This window comes from Pan paniscus, chromosome 3 (assembly GCF_029289425.2).
Source record: "Pan paniscus chromosome 3, NHGRI_mPanPan1-v2.0_pri, whole genome shotgun sequence".
In the NCBI taxonomy this organism is placed as follows: Eukaryota; Metazoa; Chordata; class Mammalia; order Primates; family Hominidae; genus Pan; species Pan paniscus.
In genome coordinates, this window is record NC_073252.2 from 130921370 (window position 1) to 130938034 (window position 16665).

Consider the following 16665-nt stretch of genomic DNA (forward strand, 5'->3'; position numbering starts at 1 on the left):
GTAGGAGTTTTAGTTTTTTTAACTGTGAAACATTATTCTACTTATAAGTATATCATATTATAAATATTTAGTATCATAGAAAAACTGTTAGAAACATTGCAAAATTTAGTTCTAAGAATTTTTTTTTCTTTTTCTGATATATACGCTAACTTTAAACAATGACTGGCAGTAGAGCAGAGACTACAAGTTGTTTACTAACAAATAAATTCTCTTCCTTTCAATAATGGAAGTGCTATGTATATCCATGTCCAACTATACTGCATGTGTCCCTTGAGGTTAGATGTAGCCATTTAAATAAATTGTTTCAATAGTATGCATACAAAAGTGATGTATCCTACTTCCAATCTGGGCTCTCAAGATCACTTTCTCTTTCACCTTCCTGTGAAATTAAGCAATTTAATATATTGTTAATATAAGTATTGTTATATTATTATATATAACGATATATTGTATATAGTTAGTATAAGTATTAACATATATACTTCAGACTTAGAAAAATAAAATACTATTTTGTCTTAACCATTATTGTTTTGGCCTCTTTGTCATAGCCACTAGCATTCCTGAATACTAATATAGCAAAGAAAGTGTCTCATCTTAGTCCCAGTGCACTTTCAAACTGGCTCAGGTAAAGATATGACATCATTCCTTAAAATATCACATGCTCATTCTCCACTGATTCTACAGCATCCCAACTGGGCTTAAAAACTAAAATTATCCCTCAGATATCAAGTCACATTATGTAAATAAACTATAACCAAAATAAGAAATAAAGAACCACTATTTTGCAAGCAATCAGGAAAAGTAATCAGGACTTTTCCAGCTACAAGGGGTCGGGATTCCAACTCCAATCAGTTTAAGCAACAAATTAAACGAACTCACTTTTCTTCTCTCTGTTTTTCTCTTTTCTGTCTATATTAGAAAATGTTGATTGTCCAGCTAAATCCAGTCCTAACCTCATTCTTTATTGCTGACTGAGTTGTTCAAGTGTTCACACTTCCATAGTAAAATCATCAAAAAGGAAGGAAAACTCTATCACCTAAAAACAAATCAAGGTAATTACATTACCCTAACCATGATTGGTTTACAGCTTGTAAGAAGAAATTCTGGCAAATGAGACATGGAATGTAAAAGTCTTCTGAGTGGTGGAACTTCTTTGGATATTATTTTTCTCTTAAAAAGAGACAGATGACCTGTAGATATCACAAAATGATAGTTTATTATGAACAAAATTCCAAGATATTCAAAATTTTGCCAAAAGTGGACAAATCTTTAAACAATTACACATGAACAAAACTATTTCAAAACATGCAAAACCTAAAGTTCCTATACCATTAACATTCAACTATATCTGATTTAAGTAATAATAACAATCAATTAATGAAATAATTGTATTAAAATTAAAAAATCCTCTTGGAAAGAAAGCAGCAGGCTTGAATGTCTTTGCTAGAGATTTTTATTAAAATCTCAAAAACAATTTAAATATATATAAATCATTTAAGAGAACTGAAAAAGAGGATATGCACCTTCTATACCACAACCTGACAAGGACAAAACCAAAAAGAAAAGTTATAGTTTTATCTCACCTATGAATACATGTAAGAAAATACTTAGCAGTTTTTGTAATTTACTAATATTTATAATTTTATAAGCATTAATACATTTGACGAATTACATAAAAAGGATAATATATCATGTCTAAGTTGGATTTATACCAATAAAGAAAAGTTGTCTCAATATTGGTAAATCTATATTTGTATTCTGCCATCTTAGGATATTTTAAAAATCACATGGAATTCTCAATACAGACAGACAAAACATTGTAGTACTCACTATAAAAATGTAAGCAGACTCTAATGGAGAAATTCCTTAGACTTAGAGGATCTAAAGAGCTTTACAAAAATATATTTAATTTTGAAAGTTTTCCTTTTGAGATTGGTAACAAGATTGGGAACCAGAAAATATGGATTTCAATGAACACTGTGCTGGAATCTGCCATCAGTGTGGTAAGGCAAGAGGAGAAAATAAAAATTTATACAAATTTTAAGAAAAATAATAAGACTATATTTCAATAAAATACCCAGTAAGGAATAAATTATTTGAATTAGCAAGAATTTAGCAATGCTGTAGCACACATACCAATAATAAATCAATGAAAATCATTTTGCATGTTATTAATAAAATATTATCAAGTTCTCAGTAATGAATACATAAATGATGTGCAAGGTTAAAAAAAATTATTGATGAATTTTAAAGAATTAAATAAATCCAGATACATAGTATTACATGGATTGGAAAAATCAATACTGCAGAGATATGAATCTCCTCCTAATTTGTAGACTAATTTAATATAATCATAAACCAAACTTTTAGTAGGGTGTATGTGTGGAATTTGACCAGTTAATTCAAATATTTATGTGGAAATCAATGGTAAAGATCTTTTAAAATAATCACAGGATTGAAGCAAATACTCTATAAGATATTTAGGCTTGCTATAAAGCCACAATAATTAGGACAGTTTGGTACTGACACAAAGGCAGACAATGGAACAAGGAAACAGAATGGAGAGCTTGAACCCAGACACATGCATTATAGATATTTTACTTATGAGAAAGAAGCAATGTAGATTTGTCAGAAAAGAATTGTATGGAAATATCAGACTTCTCAAGAAATGGGATAATTAGGTATCTACATGGAAAAAATTAAACAGGACCAAACCAATCACACTAGGCAAAAATAACACCAGGTAGATTATAGACGTATATGTCAAAAAATAATTAAAAAGCAAAAGCAAGCAAATAAAAAACTCTGCGAAGGCTTAAGAGAATAACAGAGTAAAACAGGATAGTATCTTTATAATCTTGGGGGAAAAAATAAACAAAACACCAAAAGTACTTTAAAGTGAGTAAGTTTCTTTTTTTCTTTAAACTGTTCATCAAAAAAGATGAAGAAAGTAAAAGGATGTCACAGCACAGAAAAAGATAATTGCAACACATAACACTGACAAAGGATTTAAAAGTGGAATATGAAAGGAACTCAAAAAAAACAATAAAAAAACCACAGCAAACAATGTTTTTAAACGGTCAAAAGACTTGAAGAGAAACTACAAAAAGAGAAAATTTAAATACCCTATAAACCCAAATGGTGTTCAAGGTTATTAGTAAGCAAGGAATTCCAAATTAAAATCACAATACCACTAAACAGCCACCAGTTTGCAACAATCATAAAGCCTGAAAACATCAGTTGATTCTTACTGTATGTAGCACCCAGAATCATTAAAACTGCAGACAAAAGCACATATTGCTGTAATAACTTTTGAATGCATACATTCGATTCACCACTTCCGCTTCATATATACAGTAATGTTTGTGAATGTATTCTAGAAAATATATAGGATTGATCATAGCAGCACTATTATACCTCCCACCAAACAACCAAATACTCAGTCAAATGGATTAATAAATTGTTGTATAAGCATATAATGGAATACTATGCAGCATAAAGGGGAAAATCAAAAGCTACAACCAACAACATGGGTGAATTTTATATAAACATGTTATTCAGTGAAAATAACACCATAGGATACTGCATACCACAAAATTTGGTTATATAAAGTTCAAAACAGGGCAAAACTAAACTATATTAGTTAGGGTTACATACACAGATTTCAAGATTCTAAAGGAAGGAAATTCTTCCCACTTTCTGGGGGAATTCAAAAAATCAGAAACCAGATAAATGCAGGTAACTGTCTCGCTTTCAGAAAAAAAAAGTCAGGGCATTGCTGCCTCCTTGATCCTAGCTACTTAAAGTACCTAATGTTATCTATGGGAGCATTATCTATGATAATTAATTTATTTATAGTTTGTGGCATAATTTTTGCCATGTGCTGTAATAAAAAAATCTATCTGAAACGAATACCAAGACATTCATGAGTGCATGCTATATTTTTCTACCCACATAAAAATTACCACAAAGCTTCTTACATTCATTATTCTCAAGTAAATCAAAATGATAATTGGTATTTGAAATGAACTAAATGACTAGATACTTCACAGATAGAGTCATTATCATCTCAAAACCTTTTAAGGATTACTATCAATGATTTAAATTTGATGGTTTTGCTAATGCTGAAATGAAAAGATTATGACTTTTCAAAGAAATGTCATATGGTGTGATATAGAAAAGAACAGCAACAACAAACGAATCTTGTCTATTGGTAACCTCAAGGAGATCTGAGTTGCTGGATAACATAATATTTAAAATTTAAAAACCTTTTTTTTTTTAATTAAAAGTATGTGCAAAGATCATGGCTACCTGGAATTCAAGAAAGAGTTCTGTTGGTCAAACATCTTAATTTGAGCATCACTTAAGCATAGTATTCACTAGAACACTTATAGCATTATTACATTCTTTACTTCTGCACCCTCCATATTAACTATCCAAATGGCTCCTTAGAGCAATACAAGCTGTGGATTGTACTGTTAAGATGGAAACTTTGTGACTGTTAAGCTGCTATCACAGGGAACATACTTTCTTCTGTGACGGCAATAGGATTGATTATATTAAAAGAGGCCTTGCATTCTTCTTTCTGCACTTCCCATAAATCTTTAGGACTATAAGCATGTAGGCAGACACAAAAGCAAAGCAAGGTGTGTGTTGTTTACAGTCGTAATACAACTGATTTCTCTTGTGCCTCTAACTCTCATCACCAAAAACCAAGGCCCAAAGCTTAGTCTTGGAATTTTTATATTTCACATCTTTCCTTTCCTTATCCCCACATTTGTCAGTCACAGTCTGGCAAGGCTAACTTCATGCCTATTTCACCACTGGGAACTTTATATTCAGTGGCATATGGACTGGATGTTGATTTTGAATCTCAAAAAATTTGCTATTTAAAAATAAAAGAAAAATTACCTTGGAAATAACCTTGTAAAGGCACTTCAAATCTTTCTTTTAGCTGAAAAAAAAACCCTAAAAAGCCAAAAACAGAATGCAATATTCTTTTCTTGTCTGGTTTCAGTCAGACCTTATAAAAAGGAAATAGAGAAAGAAAAATTGCTAAAACTGAAGCTTTTTTGTCAGCTAAGAAAATACAAAGTCTCTAGAGGTTTCTCTTTTCTCTTTCCTTGGTTTCTTCTGTCAAATTTTATAATAAAATCAAACACGAATGTGAAAAAGAACATATATTTTGTTTCTTCTAAAGAAATACCTAAACTTTATGTGGTGCTTTGATTATTACTTAGCCCATATAATTTCTTTGATATTAAGAAAAATATACTAAAGTCCTGTTATGAGATGAGATGGTTTGTAATAGCACAGAATTTGAGTTAATACGATTTTAGATTTTGTTCAAGGGAGCTTAGTAACCAAAAGGATTCCACCAATCACCAGGAATAAAAGCTTTGATACCAAGAACGAAAGAATAGAGAGGCTGTTTTGCACTATTTTCTTTTCTGTTATTCAATAAAATTACATTTTCTATTTGTACTCCTTCATTTGCCTATATTTTCCCATAGTGTCTCCATTTTTAAAAAACACTTTTCACTTTCTTGTCTCTTTAGTTTACACAGGAAACATTTTAAAAATTCTTAAAAAACATAGATGAGGGTTAAGAAAGGGTTCATGTATTTTTCATTTTTCTACTTTTCTATAAGAAAACTAAAATACTTTTTTGAAAGCACTACTTCGGTATAAAATTGTTTTTTCTTTTCTTATATAATACATAGTTTGTTCGTAAACTCCATAATATGAGAGCTCATTCTAAAACTGACCTTTAATTTTAGCATTCTGTTGGTAATCTTATGCTTGCAAAAATGAACATTTTCCTTTTCAATTGTATGTATTTTAATATACTCTACAGCCACATTTTTTCCTCTGGAGCTTAACAGTGCAATCAGGCTTGTCGTGAAGAGTGCCATTAGCCTGAGAATGGCAGAAAGGACACATGATACAAAATTAGGACACTCCAGTGCATTTCACCTGTGGGTAAAATTGTTGCTGAATATTTTTTGAGTAAATAATGGTATATATATTCTTTAGTGAAAGACTGTTTTACACTAACACTGTATTATCATTCACTTGTAGGTATTTCCCTCCTAGAAACTTATTTCTTTTGCTATATCTTCAACTGCAATAAATAGTCTACCGATACTCAATTTCCTTAAGGATATACTACAATTAAGGCACAAACACTAAACTAATCAGGAACAGATCACACCCCAAAGAATAACATGAAAAACAGATTTTGGAACCATACAATGCATTTTACATGTTTGGACAAATCATTTTGTGTATTTTCAAAAGAAATATTTTATTCATTTAAGACATTTAATTATGGACATATGAAAGAGAAATGGATATTTATTATATGGAAAGGATGTATGTAAAAGAAAGATTTATTGATGTAACAAGATAATTTCTTTTCCTAAAATTATAGAGCATAATGTATAATTTTATATCTATTCTCAATAGCTGAAGTTAGGTGCTCAAAATGTTTTCAGAATTATTAAATAAAGATGTATGTTACGAGATTACTATGCGTTGACAATATAGTGACTGCAATAAAATTATACTACTAAGCTATTAACCTTGAGGAATCTGTCATGAACTTGCACCCCACAAAGGAGAGGAATCTGAGCACTCACCCATCATAGATGACTTTAAGACTTCTTAAGAGCCGGGCCCCGTGGCTCATGCCTGTAATCCCAGCACTTTGGGAGGCCGAGGCGGGCGGATCACAAGGTCAGGAGATCAAGACCATCCTGGCTAACACGGTGAAACCCCTTCTCTACCAAAAATACAAAAAAATTAGCGGGGCGTCGTGGCGGGCGCCTGTAGTCCCAGCTACTCAGGAGGCTGAGGCAGGAGAACGGTGTGAACCCAGAAGGCGGAGCTTGCAGTGAGCTGAGATCGCGCCACTGCACTCCAGCCTGGGCAACAGAGCGAGACTCCATCTCAACAACAACAACAAAACAAAACAAAACAAAAAAACATTAAGCCACCTTCTGTGAGTTCTTAGAGCAATTCCTCAGGATCCCATCGGGGAATAAAGCCATAATTCAATTAAAATTCATGACTTTATGCCATTTAGGACTACACACAAAGAAATTTCAGAGTTTTGTGAATACAAAGGCAGAACATGAAATTGATATTTGAATTATGACAGATATACACATATACCCACCATGCACATGCATATATATATAGGTGTGTATCATGTTTATAATGCTAATAAATGTTTTACAGTATTGGGAAAGTAAAATTTAAAAGACAGCCACATGTGTATATCATTGTAAATATGTCTTCCAATGACCATATGGAATCTTAGTGTAAAGAGAAAAACAAATGGTTCATTTGAATATCAACATCAACAAATTTCTGAAGAAAACCAAAATAAAGTATTAATTAAATATTACATTTTCAAAAGTTTTTAAAAGGTTCAAGATGTCATCTCCATCTGGATCTCATTACTCAGAAAACTCAGTTCTATTCAGAAAATACTAAGAGTCCAGGGTTCTAATTGCCATTTACCATTATTTCACTTTATCACTTAAAACAAATCAATTACCCTATCTAAATCTTAGGTACCTCCTTTTTAAAATCACAAAATGGATTAGATGATTTCTATAGATGTCTCTAGCTTTAATAGTCTATGATTCTGATTACATTCTGGCTTGAGACCAAAAAACTTTAGAGCAAGATAAGAGGCTACCACTTAATAACGCTATGACCTTTATTAATATTTCCACAAAGCTAAGAGTAGCAAAAAGCTTGAAGGCAGTAGAATGACTAGCTTACACTTACCCCAGAGAGCTGCATGGTTCATTTCCTCATTTTATTCAGGCCTCTGCTAAAATATGTCTTTATCTAAAAGGCCTTTCCTGAACACCCCATCTAACCACCCACCCATCATTCTTTACACATTACCAGATTTTATTTTTCTTTCTAGCACTCTTTGCCAAAAGATTTTACATTTTAAACATTTTGGATGTTTATAAGCCCCACTGATATAAACTCCATGACAGCTGTTTTGTTTTGCTTTGTTTTGTTTTTAATTCACAGTGGTGCTTCCAATAGACTGGTGCTTAGCATATAGAAGGTGCTCAGTGAAGTTTGTTGATTGAATGACTGATGCTTTCAACAATAAGTAGATGCATACGACTGGATCACAGAGGCATGTTAACACTGTGTAGAAGAAAAAGAGGCTGAAAAAAATAAGCTAGAACATGGTTAAAAATAAGTTGGAAGGGGGGTCTTAACATTCCACGCAGGGTTGTCCAATAGAGCCTTTAATGATGAGAAATATTCTAGAATGGTGCTGTTCAATTCAGTAATCTCTAGCCACATGTGACTTTTGAGTATTTGAAACTAGGCTACTGTGATGGAGGAACTCAATTTCTTTTATTTACTTTTAATTAAGTTTATATTTAAATTTAAATAGCTGCATATGGCTAGTGGCTGCTGTATTGAACTGTGCAGTTCCTAAGGAATTTGAAACTACTCCAAAAGCAATGAGAAGACACGGAAGGTTCTGTAGTAGAAAAAAGTGTGATAAGACTATATTTTTGAAAAATGATACTTTTGAAAGTAATGTTTAGAATGAATTAGAATGGAGATAAATTGGAAAGCAAAATGGCTAAATAGAAACTTGCAAAAATTTGATGTAAGGAACTGAGGACCTGAATTAGGGCAGTGACAGAATGAATGGAAGGGATGGAAGTGATAGGGAAACATCAAAGTGGCAAAATCAATAGGACTTTTTTTTTTTAACTATGATCCTATATTTGCTGCTACAGAAGATTAGATAGATAACAATTCCACCTACCAAAAAGAACTCAGGTAGTAGAGCAAAACCATACTAAGTGTAATGTCAAGAGAAATTCACTGACTCAAAATTCAGCTAATTTTAAATAATTTTAAAATCCAGACACATAAATCACAATTACAAGTCAAAAAAATAGAAGCATTAATTTAAGAAAAAGAAAAAGCTTTCTTTGCATTCCAAGTTGGTCGAAAATCAAGTCTAAGTAATGTTTGTAACCAATTCAAAATTGGCATTGAAATGGGGATTGTTTCTAAGGCCAAACATCATACACACACACACACACACACACACTACACACACACACATATATATGTATATGTATGTGTGTATATATATGTATATATATACGGGGTGATGTTTGTGTATGGGTATGTATATATAAATATGTATGTATGTGTATAAATACAAACAATTTGAAAAACAACTGAAGATGTTATCAAATAAGTCTACCCTGTTTCTCATTCTTATAGAAAGCCACCTGGGACAAGCAGGCACATGCTCCTCTTTTAAAGAGGGGAATACATTTTTATTTTAAGTTTACTTTTAAACAGTGAAATCCTTTCTATCACAACACAAGGAAGACTTCTCCCATATTGGCAACTGTTTTTATATGGTTGGCAGGTTTCAATGAGTCTGAACATGAATAAAATCCAACTACATCACTGGATGAAAAAAAAGCTCATGGACTTCCGCTTTTAAAGATGAAACAGAAAATAAGTGTCAAATACAAGAAAGCCAAAGGGTGATTTAAAATTTCATCAACAAAGAAGCCTTGACCCTTATTTGCACTATTAAAATCTTAATATAACAAAGTCATATAGTGGGACCATTAGGATTTAAAAGCAAATAAAATTCCTTGGCAGACTAAGGATTTTTGCCATCTGTATCTTAAAGCAGGAGGAAACATATTCTGTGTTCAGGCTCTGTAATAAGCATATTAAAGTCAAAGGTGCAGCTAAATATCTCAAGCTAAGTAAAACTGAAAAGAAATGCCTGCAGGACTCATGTTCTGAATAAAAAAACTGTCGATATTTTGAGAAATTCCACTCTCTATGAACTTCCACTAATGATTACAACAGCAGGAGATGGAGCCAAGGAGGCTCCAAGTAGATTGAAAAGCATGATTTTAAGAGAATCCCCCAACACCCAGTAGAATGATAAAGATTTACTCTGACTTCAATCTATACCAACTAGTAGGACATATATTTGTACAATAAATGTATGTCCTGAAAGCATGACAGGGTATAACTCAATGGAGAAACTGACACATAAAAGCTACTCTCTCTATTGCTCTCCTAAAAAAGATGTGATTATAATTAAAAACAAAATAATTTTTTTAAAGAAGTGTATTTATACTAGGATTTCAAATCTAGGAACTCCTGAAATGTTTCAGAATGAGAAATAATACTAAGAAGAAACCATAGGTAGAAACATGTGTAAAAGATGGCTTACTACTTGGTGATTAACCTTAGTCTGACATGTTAGATGTTATTTCAAATACCAAAATTTTCACTACAATTTATTATTATACATATACTATAATTTTAAAGAATTAATTACATGATAAATTGTCCATGGTCCTATGCTAGAAGGCAAAGGGGATTAGAAAAATTACACAACTACACAACTGTGAGCATTTTTATCCAAAAGTGCTATATTAGTCTAGACACTGCATTTTTAAATATTGTTTTTCTTAAAAATCTTACCTGCTCATTATAATATTTCATCTCTTTTTGCAAATAGGGTCAAAATATCAGTATGCCCACTTTTTCTTCTTCCCTAGCCCATCCATAACCTCAGAGATAACTATGTATCTTCATCATTAGTCTGGAGCTAGTAGAAGAGTTTGGAATCACTGAATCTGCTCTCAAAAAGTAACTTCTGAGACAGAAGGTTATAAATTGCCCATTACAAATATATAAATCTGATTTTAAGATTTTAAAGCACTGGCATTTATATATTCTAAAACCGTATAAGCTAAACTAGAATTTTTTTAAAAAGCAACCATAGTCAAATGGTATTGTAGACAAACAGTAAATAAACTTCTTGAATTGAATAATTTTTCTTTTTCTTACCCATACTGCCCTTTTTCACTCATCTAATACATATGCTAAAGAGCAAACAAGAGGCCAGACACGGTGGCTCACACCTGCAATCCCAACACTTTGGGAGGCCAAGGGGGGCAGATCACCTGAGGTCAGGAGTTAAGAGACCAGCCTGACCAATATGGCGAAACCCCGTTTCTACTAAAAATACAAAAATTAGCTGGATTTGGTGGTACATGCCTGTAATCCCAGCTACTTGGGAGGCTAAGGCATGAGAATTGCTTCAACTTGGGAGGCGGAGGTTGCAGTGAGCCGAGATTGTACCACGGCACTCCAGCCTGGACGACAGAGCAAGACTCTGCCTCAAAAAAGAAAAAAAAAAGCAAACAAGAAAAAAATAAAATCCACTTGCTTAAGCAAGTTTTATCTGACAGAGGCTCCCTATACCTCACTCCAAAATTCCCAAAGAGAAAGAAAACACATTACATTTAACTAACATGTAAACCAAAAGGATCATAAAAGTGAGTAAGTCTACATGAATCTGGATAAAGAAAGAATGCTTGTAGGGAGAAATCTGGACACAGTTTAAATGACATGGCTCCTTTATTTCTTAAAATTGGTGATATAATTTAAAATAAGTGAATCTGTCACTCCAAAGTTTAAAACTTTAAGGGAAGAACTGAAAAAAAGTCAGACTTGAGTTCGTATTTCAGCACTTAACTTCCTAGCTTGCCCTTGATTATGTAATTTAATGAATCTGAGAGTCTTCAATAAAATTATCAGTTATATGTATTTATAGCTTTCACTAGATAATTCATTGAAGTGTCATATATAAAATATTTGATTAACAGTAAACTTTTTCATGTAGTCAAATACCTAAGTAATATAAAGTATCATCAACTCTGAAATCAGTTGGGGAGATTCTTTAGCCAAAGCACTATCAGAGCAAACCAATTTCAAAGGAAACCCTCTTTTATTCATACTTACTGGATAGCTAAGGCCCACCATAACAAATCTGCTAAGAAGATGAAAATGAGCAAATTAAGACTGGCTTCCAAGTTAAGTTGGAAAAATCATGTACAAGAATTATACAACACATCTTAAAGTGACAGAATTGCTCCCACTAAGCAAGATTTGATTACAACCTAAATATATTACCATCTCTGGAAAAAGAATATGTCAATCAGCAAAGGGTTTAGCTGGTGATAGATGCACAGAAAAAGAAAAATTAAAATTAGAAGCATTGGTAAGATAGGGTAAAAAAAGCTGTTTTTTAAGTACCAAAAGTACTAACCATAAATAAAAAATGAATAAAATTGACTACATTATAAAAAGAACTTCTGCTCATGAAAACACACAATAAAAAGAGAGCAAAGACAACTACTATATGAAAGAAAGCATTTATAGTATGTGTGATTAACAAATGGACTCCTATCCAGAATCATACCATAAGAAGAAAGACAAATAATAAGAAAAGACAGTCAAATTGAAAAAATGGGAAAAACAGTTGAACCAGCAAAAAGTTTATGAAAGTACAAATCCAATAACCTATGAAGATATATTGTCAATTTTATTGGTAATTAGAGAGATTTAAATTAAAACTACCATAAACCTGGCAAGGTAGCACGCATCTGTAATCCCAGCTACTTGGGAGTTCAAGACCAGCCTGAGCAACAGAGCAAAATACTTTCTCAAAAAAAGAGAAAGAAATTAAAACCACCATGGAATATAACTGCACATGTATGAAATTATAAGAAAACTAAAATTTCAGCCAATATTGTGTGCTATTAAATATGTGAGAACATTGGGAATTCACATAAGCTGCTAATGAAAGGTATATTGCCATAACTGCTTTGTAAACCTGTCATCTACTGAGCATACATCTCATATAAAACTGTGCACAGTTATACCAGAATAAACAAAAAATGATTATAATATGTGTTTGTGATAGCCAAAAATAGAATGTGATAAACTTTTGCAACAAATGTAAAACATATAGCTAGGTTGTAAAGAAAATAAATGTACTACAGCTACTCTCGATATATATAGTTCTTATAAATATCATATTAATTAAAAGAAGCATAACACAAAGTAAAACATAAAGTTTCATCTGTATAAAATTGAAAAATACGTAAAACTGTCTTATTTTACAGTATGAGTAGTAAGATTTTAAAGAAAAGCAAGAAAGTAATTCCCATAAAGTCATAATAATTCCAATGAACAGGAATGAGGTGATCCTTAAAGGAAACAGTATACTTTAGAGTTCTGGGAATGTTCTATGCCTTGATATGGGTAGTAGCTACACGGGTGATCACTTCATAATTTTTAATTATATCATACATTAGTAATATATATTTTTCTGTATATTTATTATATTTCACAATTCAAAAACATGTTTTAAAAAATTTGGTCATGCTCATTTTAGTGAGCTGAATAGTGGCCCTCAACAGATACGTCCACCTGTAACTTCAGAATGCAATTTTATTTAGAAGAAGAGTTTCTGAAGATGTAATTAAGATAAGGATCTCTAGACAAGATCATCCTGGGTGATCCTAAATCACCCAGGGGTCCCAGTGGATCCTAAATCCAATGACAATCTTTCTTATAAGAGATAGAAAAGGCAACACACCCAGACACAGGGAAAAACGCCACGTGAAGGTGAAGGTAGAGATTAGAGTGATGCTGCCAAAAGGTAGGCGAATCCTTAAGCTACCAGAAGCTGGAAGAGACAAGCAACAATTCTTCCCCGAAAGCTCTGGAGGAAACTAACACCTTGATTTTGGAGTTCTCGTCTTTACAACTGTGAGAAAATAAATTTCCTTTTTTTTTTAAGCCACCAAGTTTGTAACTAATTTTTAAAAGAAGCCCCAGGAAACAAATACATGCATCCAAGCAGACAATATTATATAGTGAGTTATTTAGATTTTGTATTGTGGAGTTGGTCTTGAGTACAACTCTGATTCAACCACTTACAAGCTTTTTAATCTCAATCTCAATCTCAGTTTTCTCATTTGTAAAAGGAGAATAATCTTATCCACCTCAAAATGTTGGGAAAAAAGGTAAATAAAAACATTAAAAGACTTCAATGCACTAGCACATATTAAGGGCCTAAATAATTACACACATCTATACCTTCTCCCCACAATGAGCCATAAAGAATGGATTATTCTCCCTCTATGGCTAAAAAGAACTATGACCTGAGGGTTATGGAACGAGCCAACTCCTAGTAAGAACATCATATTAGGAGATGAACGCATTAGAATATTTTAGCTAACCTTGTATTAATAATATGCTGAATCAAATTAATATGCTGTAGTCTTATTTCAGACCACCAAGCCCTAGCTGGGGCTTACCTACACAAAGTAAGGATATTTCTCTACCACACAGGTCTTTATCATTCTCATCTCTGTTAGTTATTGATAATTTATTTAAATACATACTACTGGTGTATATCAGTCTTTCACTGCTGGTCAATGTCTAACAGTAACACTGCTCAAAAGATCCTCTGAATTAATGAAAGAATCAGGAAAAAAAACTGATGGTAGAATCTATAATCAAAGACAAAATTACATCTAAGACTCCAGGCAAGAAAGCAATTGAGAAAGAGGGGAAGATATCAGTTTGACTCAGGAGACACAGAGATGGACATCAAATATGGTCACATCAGAAAAAACAGCCAAGTCCAGTTCCAAGTTGAAGTTGTGTATAGCCTAGCAGAATGTGAGAAGCCCTCCACCCTATTTGGTGATGGGCTAAGGATATAACTCAACTGCACATCAGTTGCCGCTCTGATAAGGAGGAATAAAAGTCCTCAAAGGAAGTCTCTGAAAAGGAAGACAAGGACAAAAACAAACAAAAAAAAAGGTCCTAAGGAAGATGTTGTCCAGAAACCCAAGCCAAAATTATACACACTCCGCTGGAATAGACTTCCGTGAATTTCTTGTAAGAACACTGAAAAAGAACCCAAAGAACAAAATGATGCTACTAATATGAAAGTAGGAGATTCTGAAATTTATTAAAACGATAACTAGTTAAGAGGTTCCCTCAGATGACTTCATATCACTGGAGGCAATTACACTGGATAGCTGCCTATTTGGGGATGGACCACAATGTTGCTCAAACTTGAAAATCTGTCATCATCAACAAAACCAGTAACATAAGACTGCCTGAACAGAGTTTTCAGGACATATAAAGGATGAGAAGAATATAGAATTTTAGCAGAGACTGATTCTCAAGAGAAACAATTCAGTACAGAATGAGATTGTCTGGAACAGATATCTACATGACAGCTGGGGATTAGCTTAAGGGGCTGAGCTGCCACTCAAGGCGCTGAGCTTTCCCTAAGCAGCCAACAGAGCAGCATCAATAGTGAACTCAAATCTTCAGAGCCATGGCCTTGAAACATGTGACCCTTTGCTACCAAAGCCAGCTACTTCAGCAGAATCTCCATCTTCACCTGACTATAGCATTGGAAGCAGTAAAGATGGCAGTGCAAGTAGGATCTCCAGGCCAGGTATGGCACTAGGTGCCCTGGAAATGTGCAACCAGGTAACCTCGTCCCTGTCTGTCCAGGGCCTTCTCCCCTATACTGCCCAGCAGTAGCAGCAGCAACTTCCTGCCCTCCCACCCATGCCTCAGCAACAGCCTCCCATGAATAATCGCAAGATCTCACAGGCAGGCAACATCAGCAACCCCTTCGGAGAAATAAGCCTTTACCACTAAGATTCTACAGAAGCAGCTGACCCATCCTCCCCTCTGTTCTGGTCGCCACTTATCTTTCAGCATCCTCAGCAGATAAGCTTCATTGCAGTGCAGCCCTTCCCACAGGACAGCTCCTCCCCATCTCCAACTGTTCCACTCAGCAATTCTGCCCAGAACTACATGCAGCCCCCTCAACAGATCCAGATTTTTCACTCTCCTCTTGGACAGTATTCCAATTCCAACCAGAAATATTGACCTCTCTCTCTCGCCCCGTGGTCTACAGCTCCCAACGTGGTCAACAGCTACCTCAGCCATCCTATAATGGTTTATATCCCATAATGCCTAACTAGGAGCAGGCAGCTTATAGAGGCTTGAATGGGATCCACAACCCCAGTACCAGGGCCTGCTCAGCAGCCAGAGAAGCAGAATGGGGGGCCAGATGCAAGCTTGGTCCTTCTTACCAAAATGTGGTCCAGCCTCCCTTCCAGCTACCCATGCTAGTCCCTGTGAGCCAGTCTGTGCAAGGAGGCCTCCTGGCAGGTGGCATACCAGTGTACTATAGCCGGATTTCACTGAATCAGCAAATGGTATGAGCCCTTCTGTATGTAGGGTTTCTCCTGGCTCTGAGCAGTACCAAACGCCTGAGTCTCCCTCTTTGGCTAAAAAGAACTATGACTTGAGGGTTATGGAACAAGCCAACTCCTAGTAAACAGAAGAGGGGAAGGACCGGCACAGTAGGGGCGGGGGCAGGGTGGAGGGGACCGGAGGATCCTGACAGCACAGAGGCTTGAAGAAAGGAGACAGACCCTCAAGTGGAGCCTAAGATAATGGGGATACAGATGGAAACAGGCACTCACTGGCACTGAATTCCATCTTGCTCCCCTGCCATGGGTCTCTTCTTTTCCCCTGGATGGTCCCCTCTCCTTTTGTCTCTTTCCCATCCTCTTCAGTCACTTTTTATCTCTTCTCCCACCTTTTCGATCTGAAAGGAAATAATTTCTTTCATATGTTTTGGTCAGGTAGCATTGCGAGGGTCCCACACGCCGTTATTCCTCTATTTATTTACAATCCCAAGCTTCCTTTTCTCTTTTGGTCTTT

The 16665-nt window shown here is 34.3% G+C and overlaps 1 long non-coding RNA gene and 1 pseudogene across 8 annotated transcripts in view; one reads left to right on the forward strand and one right to left on the reverse strand.

The window, feature by feature from the left end:
* LOC129397632 (uncharacterized) overlaps positions 1 to 16665 on the reverse strand; it is a 55440-nt gene that overhangs the window by 16026 nt on the left and 22749 nt on the right. Inside the window, exon 8 of one of the 8 annotated variants that reach the window (XR_010112029.1) lies at positions 6642 to 6784. The exons of the other annotated variants lie outside the window; for them this stretch is intronic. This is a non-coding gene — a long non-coding RNA (uncharacterized LOC129397632). The remainder of the gene's footprint in view (positions 1 to 6641; positions 6785 to 16665) is intronic. 8 annotated transcript variants of the gene reach the window in all.
* LOC100974426 (R3H domain-containing protein 2-like) lies at positions 14340 to 16273 on the forward strand (annotated as a pseudogene).